This window comes from Lissotriton helveticus, chromosome 9 (assembly GCF_964261635.1).
Source record: "Lissotriton helveticus chromosome 9, aLisHel1.1, whole genome shotgun sequence".
In the NCBI taxonomy this organism is placed as follows: Eukaryota; Metazoa; Chordata; class Amphibia; order Caudata; family Salamandridae; genus Lissotriton; species Lissotriton helveticus.
The window spans coordinates 1,257,568,327-1,257,575,826 of record NC_136070.1 but is presented as its reverse complement, the minus strand read 5'-3'; positions in this window follow the sequence as shown (position 1 = coordinate 1,257,575,826).

Below are 7,500 nucleotides of genomic sequence, written 5' to 3'. Positions count from 1 at the left end.
TTGCCCAGGACGGGCTCCATGGCTCTTGGGCAGTCGTCCCCTGGGCGCCCGGGGCTCCATCCACCCCGGCGGCATGGAAAAGTGGCCAGGACGGGCTCCATGCGTCCCGGGCATTCGTCCCCCGGGCGTCCGGGGCTCCATCCAGGCTGACGGTATGGCAGAGTGCCCGGGTCGGGCTCCATGGTTTTCACGGTGGTCCTCCCCTGGGTGTCTGGGGGCTCCAGGCCGAAGGCATGGAAAAGTGCCCAGGACGGGCTCCATGCGTCCCGGGCATTCGTCCCCCGGGCGTCCGGGGCTCAATCCAGGCTGACAGTATAGCAGAGTGCCCGGGTCGGGCTCCATGGTTTTCACGGTGGTCCTCCCCTGGGTGTCTGGGGGCTCCAGGCCGAAGGCATGGAAAAGTGCCCAGGACGGGCTCCATGCGTCCCGGGCATTCGTCCCGGGACGGGGACGGGGACAGGGACAGGGTCGGGAGAGTCCAGGCGGCTTCACTTCCGTGTCCAGCCATCTGATCGCCCAGATTCCCTCGGCCATCTGGTCGCCCGGATCCCCTCGGGCATCTGGTCGCCCGCAACGCTTTCCTATAAGGGCGACCAGATGGCCGAACTTCCCTGGAAGTCCCGATGAGGTGCCATTCGCCGCCCGGATCCCAGCGAGGGCTCCAGGAGGTCGGGTACATTCGCGCCTTGGGTCCCCTCTGTCACCTCGCGTGCACAGATTACAAGAAAAGGGGGTAATTTTCCTCCAGATTACTAGGGAGAAGGGTACGCCCGGACACCCCTCCGAGGCTGGCGGTTCTCTGCCATGGGGACCAGATGGGCTATGCCTGGGCAACACCTCCCTAGGCCACCCGGGGCTTCCTTCCTCCAGGCCAACCGCATGTCAAATTGCCCAGGACGGGCTCCATGGCTCCTGGGCAGTCGTCACCCGGGCGTCCGGGGCTCCATCCAGGCTGACGGCATGGAAAAGTGCCCAGGACAGGCTCCATGCGTCCCGGGCATTCATCCCCCGGGCGTCCGGGGCTCCATCCAGGCTGACGGCATGGCAGAGTGCCCGGGTCGTGATCCATGGTTTCCAGGGATGTCCTCCCCTGGGTGTCTGGGGGCTCCAGGCCGAATGCATGGAAAAGTGCCCAGGACGGGCTCCATGCGTCCCGGGCATTCGTCCCCTGGGCGTCCGGGGCTCCATCTAGGCTGACGGTATGGCAGAGTGCCCGGGTCGGGCTTCATGGTTTTCACGGTGGCCCTCCCCTGGGTGTCTGGGGGCTCCAGGCCGAAGGCACGGAAAAGTGCCCAGGACGGGCTCCATGCGTCCCGGTCACTCGTACCCCGGACGTCCGGGGCTCCATCCAGGCTGACGGCATGGCAGCGTGCCCGGGTCGGGCTCCATGGGTCCCGGGCAGCCCTCCCCCGGGCGTCCGGGGCTCCCACCTCCAGGCAGACGGCATGTCAAAGTGCCCAGGACGGGCTCCATGAGTCTGGGACAGTCCTCCCCCGGGCGTCTGGGACACCCGTCTCCATGAGGCCAACGGCATAGGCAAAGTACCCAGGACGGGCTCCATGGGTCCCGGGCAGACCTCTCCCCGGGCATCCGGGGCTCCCACCTCCAGGCCGACGGAATGTCAAAGTACCCAGGACGGGCTCCATGGGTCCCGGGCAGCTTCCCCCGGGCGTCCGGGGCACCCACCTCCAGGCCGACGGCATGTCAAAGTACCCAGGACGGGCTCCACGGGTCCCGGGCATTCCTCCCCCCAGGTCGTCCGGGCCCTGGAGCTCCGGTGGTCCAACCTGCGCCTGAGGCCCAGCCGGGGTCCAAGAGCCCTGCCTTGCGTGGGCAGGAAGTCAGGAACCCCACCGCGAAGGCTTGGGATGGATGGGGAGCTGGGAGTCCTTTCGATCCCGGCCATCTGGTCGCCCGCGATGCTTTCCAATGGGGCGACCAGATGGCTGGGCTTCCCTGGAAGTCCCGATGAGGTGCCATTCGCCTCCCGGATCCCAGCTAGGGCTCCATGAGGTCGGGTTCTTTTACGCCTTGGGTCCCCTCTGTCACCTCGCGTGCACGGATTGCAAGAAAGGGGGGTAATTTCCCTCCGGATTACTAGGGGCAGGGTGCGCCCGGACACCTCTCCAGGGCTGGTGGTTCTCTGCCCGGGGGACCAGATGAGATATGCCTGGGCAACACCTCCCCCGGGCGTCTGGGGGCTCCATTCTCCGGGCCAACGGCATGGCTCAATGCCCAGGACGGGCTCCACGTGTCCCGGACAGACCGCCCCTGGGCGTCCGGGGCACCCATCTCCAGGAGGCCAATGGGATGGCAAAGTACCCGGGAAGGGCTCCACGGGTCCCGGGCAGCCTTCCCCCGGGCGTCCGGGGCTCACACCTCCAGGCCGACGGCATGTCACACTGCCCAGGACGGGCTCCATGGGCCCCGGACAGACCTCCCCCCCGGGCGTCCGGGGCACCCATCTCCAGGAGGCCAACGGGATGGCAAAGTACCCGGGAAGGGCTCCACGGGTCCCGGGCAGCCTTCCCCCGGGCGTCCGGGGCTCCCACCTCCAGGCCGACGGCATGTCACACTGCCCAGGACGGGCTCCATGGGCCCCGGACAGACCTCCCCCCGGGCGTCCGGGGCACCCATCTCCAGGAGGCCAACGGGATGGCAGAGTAACCGGGAAGGGCTCCACGGGTCCCGGGCAGCCTTCCCCCGGGCGTCCGGGGCTCCCACCTCCAGGCCGACGGCATGTCACACTGCCCAGGACGGGCTCCATGGGCCCCGGACAGACCTCCCCCGGGCGTCCGGGGCACCCATCTCCAGGAGGCCAACGGGATGGCAGAGTAACCGGGAAGGGCTCCATGGGTCCCGGGCAGCCCTCCCCCGGGCGTCCGGGGCTCCCACCTCCAGGCCGACGGCATGTCACACTGCCCAGGACGGGCTCCATGGGCCCCGGACAGACCTCCCCCGGGCGTCCGGGGCACCCATCTCCAGGAGGCCAACGGGATGGCAGAGTAACCGGGAAGGGCTCCACGGGTCCCGACCAGGCTTCCCACGGGCGTCCCGGGCACCCTCCTCCAGGCCGACGGCATGTCAAAGTGTCCAGGACGGGCTCCATGGGTCCCGGGCAGCCCGCTCCCGGGCGTCCGGGGCTCCCACCTCCAGGCCGACGGCATGTCAAAGAGCCCAGGACGGGATCCACGGGTACCGGGCAGTCCTCCCCCGGGCGTCCGGGGCTCCCATCTCCAGGCCAACGGCATGGCTCAATGCCCAGGACGGGCTCCATGGGTCCCGCGCAGGCCTCCCCCGGACGCGTCCGGGGCAACCATCTCCATGAGGCCAACGGCATTGGCAAAGTACCCGGGAAGGGCTCCACGGGTCCCGGGCAGGCCTCCCCCGGGCGTCCAGGGCACCCACCTCCAGGCCGACGGCATGTAAAAGTGCCCAGGACCAGTTCCACGGGTCCCGGGCAGTCCTCCCCCGGGCGTCCGGGGCTCCCTTCCCCGGGCCAAAGCATTCCAGAGTGCCCAGGACGGGCTCCACGGGTCCCGGGCGTCCAGGGCTCCCTTCCCCGGGCCAACGGCTTGTCAGAGTGCCCAGGACGGGCTACGGGCCCCGGGCGTCCGGGGCACCCTTCCCCGGGCCAGCGGCATGTCAGAGTGCCCAGGACGAGTTCCACGGGACCCGGACGTCCGGGGCTCCCTTCCCCGGGCCAACGGCATACAGGAGTGCCCAGGACGGGCTCCACGGGTCCCGGTCGTCTGGGGCTCCCTTCCCCGGGCCAACAGCTTGTCAGAGTGCCCAGGACGGGCTCCACGGGTCCCGGGCAGTCCTCCCCCCGGGCCAACAGCAGGTCAGAGTGCCCAGGACGGGCTCCACGGGTCCCGGGCAGCTCCATGCCCAAACCCATTTGAAAACCCGCCGCAGCGAAGGGGTTATAGGCGGCCATCTATTCGAATGCACAAATGCATGCTGTGACATCGCATTCCTTTACAGCGAGATGCCTTGGCATCGCAAGTCAGTAGATCAACTTGATCTAGAGGACACACAAACTAAAGGCATAATACAATCTATTTTTCAAACTCCAACCTGCGCAACAGGAGGGAAAGTGTTGATATACTAGCCCCTTCAGTGCTAACGACGGCTCCTGCTCGTCACGATTCCAGTAGGGAAGGTGTTGGTACATTCCTTATGTTGGAGCGCCATCTAGAGCAAGTCCGGTAGATAATGTGTTTGCAATAGTAGCGCGCAATGCTTTCCAATGGGGCGACCAGATTGCCGGGCTGACATGGAAGGGCTGAGGTCCAGGGGAGGGCGGCCTCCCCATCCCGGGCGCTGTCCTTGGTCCTGCTGCGTGGCAGGGTGCCCGGGACGGGGTCCTGGAGGGCCCGGGGAGGCTTCCCCTGCGCCTCCGGGCTTGGGAGCCCAGGCTGGGTCCAGGGGCCCGGCCGGGCCCCGGGTCGGGTGCACCGGCCCTGGGCCCTGTCTCCCAGCCTGCCGCACTGCCAAGGGCCCGGAAAGGGGTTCCGGTGTGCCCGGGGAGCCTCCCCTTGCTTGGCTGGGTTCAGGAGCAGTGGCTAGGGCCCCTGAGGGCCCGGGGAGGGCGGCCTCCCCACCCCGGGCTCTGTCCTTGGTCCTGCTGCGTGGCAGGGTGCCCGGGACGGGGTCCGGAGGGACCGGGGAGGCGTCCCATGCACCTCCGGGCTTGGGAGCCCCGGCTGCGTCCAGGGGCCCGGCCGGGCCCCGGGTCGGTTTCTCCGGCCCTGGGCCCTGTCTCCCAGCCTGCCGCACTGCCAAGGGCCCGGGAAGGGGTTCCGATGTGCCCGGGGAGCCTCCCCTTGCTTGGCTGGGTTCAGGAGCAGTGGCTCTTTGATCTTACAGATCAAAAGTGGTAGCCCAGACGATACTATCCCAGCGAGGATAATGCCCGCCTTAGCGGACCAACTCTGCCCCATGATTGGAGACATGGTAAACCTTTCTCTGGGCACAGGTAATGTCCCCAGAGAGTGGAAACGAGCCATTGTTAGACCAATTAGGAAAAACACTGCGACTCCATGGACCGAATTGGCTAATCTGAGGCCCATCTCATTACTACCTTTCCTAGGAAAACTGACTGAGAAGCATGTCAACCACCATCTCTCCAGCTATATCGAACTTGCTGGGGCTCTAGACTACTCTCAGTCAGGGTTCAGACCCAAACATAGCACTGAATCCACCCTTCTGTCAGTCACTGATGACCTGCACATGTACCAGGACAAGGGCATCTCAGTAATCTTAGTTCTTTTAGATCTGTCTGCAGCGTTCGACACCGTGTCACATTCCATCTTGACTGAGCGGTTGTCGAACGCTGGCATTAAGAACAAAGCCCTTGCCTGGCTAAGGAGTTTTTTATCCGAGCGCACCCAGACTGTCACCATGGGTGCATATCGTTCAGCGGAGATGGAGATATCAAAAGGGGTGCCCCAGGGTTCGTGTCTTAGCCCGACCCTCTTCAACATTTATGTGGCACCCCTGGCTAGAGTGATGCGTAGGTACGGGTTTATCCCAGTATCCTACGCTGATGATACCCAGCTCCTCTTCCCTTTTAAAACCCTCTCCGCTGAAGTAAGAAACTCCTTTTCATCAGGCATGAAGGCAGTGGCACATTGGATGTCTTCCAATTGCCTTCAGTGCAACGTCAGCAAGACGGAAGTCATGCTGTTTGGAGAAGCCAGGATGCTATGGGCCCCAGATTGGTGGCCACAGGACTTGGGAGCAGCCCCAGAACCAAAGCAGATAGTGAAAAATCTGGGGGTCCGTTTGGACCAAGAACTATCTCTAAAACAGCACTCCAACTTTATCTCGGGTTCTTGCTTCCATACCATCAGCCTGCTGCGCAAGGTCTTCCCTCTACTGCCGGATTCTTTTAGGAGGACGCTAGTACAGGCACTCGTGCTAAGTCGGATCGATTATTGTAATGGCCTGCTGCTTTCAGCAAATGAAGGTGTGCTGGCTAAGCTCCAGGTCATTCAAAATACTGCGGCCCGACTGGTTCTGAATGCCCCGCCAAGGACTCCATCCAAACCCCTCCTTGAGCAATTACATTGGCTCTCGATCCGGCAAAGAATAAAATTCAAGATAGCTTGCCTGATCCACAAATGTCTCCATGGACAAGGGCCTGCGTATCTTAAAAACAAATTTATTCCCTATATGCCATCACGAACGCTAAGATCAAGCAACAATTTGCTCTTAGTGGTGCCCCGCGCCAAGAAAGCGAGGCATGGGAATAAAGCATTGTCAATCACAGGACCCACACTATGGAACAGACTTCCTCTGTCCCTAAGACAGTGTACTGAGCACTTGAAATTCAGGAGGCAACTGAAAACTGTTTTATTTAAAAATGAGATCTAGCATCTGCTCCAATTTCACATCTTCAGTTTAGCCGGCACCAAAAAGCGCAGAGATACTCCATCTGGAGTCGATTCAAGCGCTATAAAAACCAGCAAATAAATAAATAAATAGGGCCCCTGAGGGCCCGGGGAGGGTGGCCTCCCCACCCCGGGCTCTGTCCTTGGTCCTGCTGCGTGGCAGGGTGCCCGGGACGGGGTCCGGAGGGACCGGGGAGGCGTCCCATGCACCTCCGGGCTTGGGAGCCCCGGCTGCGTCCAGGGGCCCGGCCGGGCCCCGGGTCGGTTTCTCCGGCCCTGGGCCCTGTCTCCCAGCGTGCCGCACTGCCAAGGGCCCGGGAAGGGGTTCCGATGTGCCCGGGGAGCCTCCCCTTGCTTGGCTGGGTTCAGGAGCAGTGGCTAGGGCCCCTGAGGGCCCGGGGAGGGCGGCCTCCCCACCCCGGGCTCTGTCCTTGGTCCTGCTGCGTGGCAGGGTGCCCGGGACGGGGTCCGGAGGGACCGGGGAGGCGTCCCATGCACCTCCGGGCTTGGGAGCCCCGGCTGCGTCCAGGGGCCCGGCCGGGCCCCGGGTTGGTTTCTCCGGCCCTGGGCCCTGTCTCCCAGCCTGCCGCACTGCCAAGGGCCCGGGAAGGGGTTCCGGTGTGCCCGGGGAGCCTCCCCTTGCTTGGCTGGGTTCAGGAGCAGTGGCTAGGGCCCCTGAGGGCCCGGGGAGGGCGGCCTCCCCACCCCGGGCTCTGTCCTTGGTCCTGCTGCGTGGCAGGGTGCCCGGGACGGGGTCCGGAGGGACCGGGGAGGCGTCCCATGCGCCTCCGGGCTTGGGAGCCCCGGCTGGGTCCAGGGGCCCGGGCGGGCCCCGGGTCGGGTGCTCAGGCCCTGGGCCCTGTCTCCCAGCCTGCCGCACTGCCAAGGGCCCGGAAAGGGGTTCCGATGTGCCCGGGGAGCCTCCCCTTGCTTGTCTGTGTTCAGGAGCTCCATCCGGGGCCCCTGAGGGCCCCGGGGAGGGTGGCCTCCCCACCCCGGGCTCCGTCCTGGGTCCTGCCGCGGGGCAGGGTGCCCGGGACGGGGTCCGGCGGGCCCGGGGAGGCTTCCCCTGTGCCTCCGGGCCTGGGAGCCCCGGCTGGGT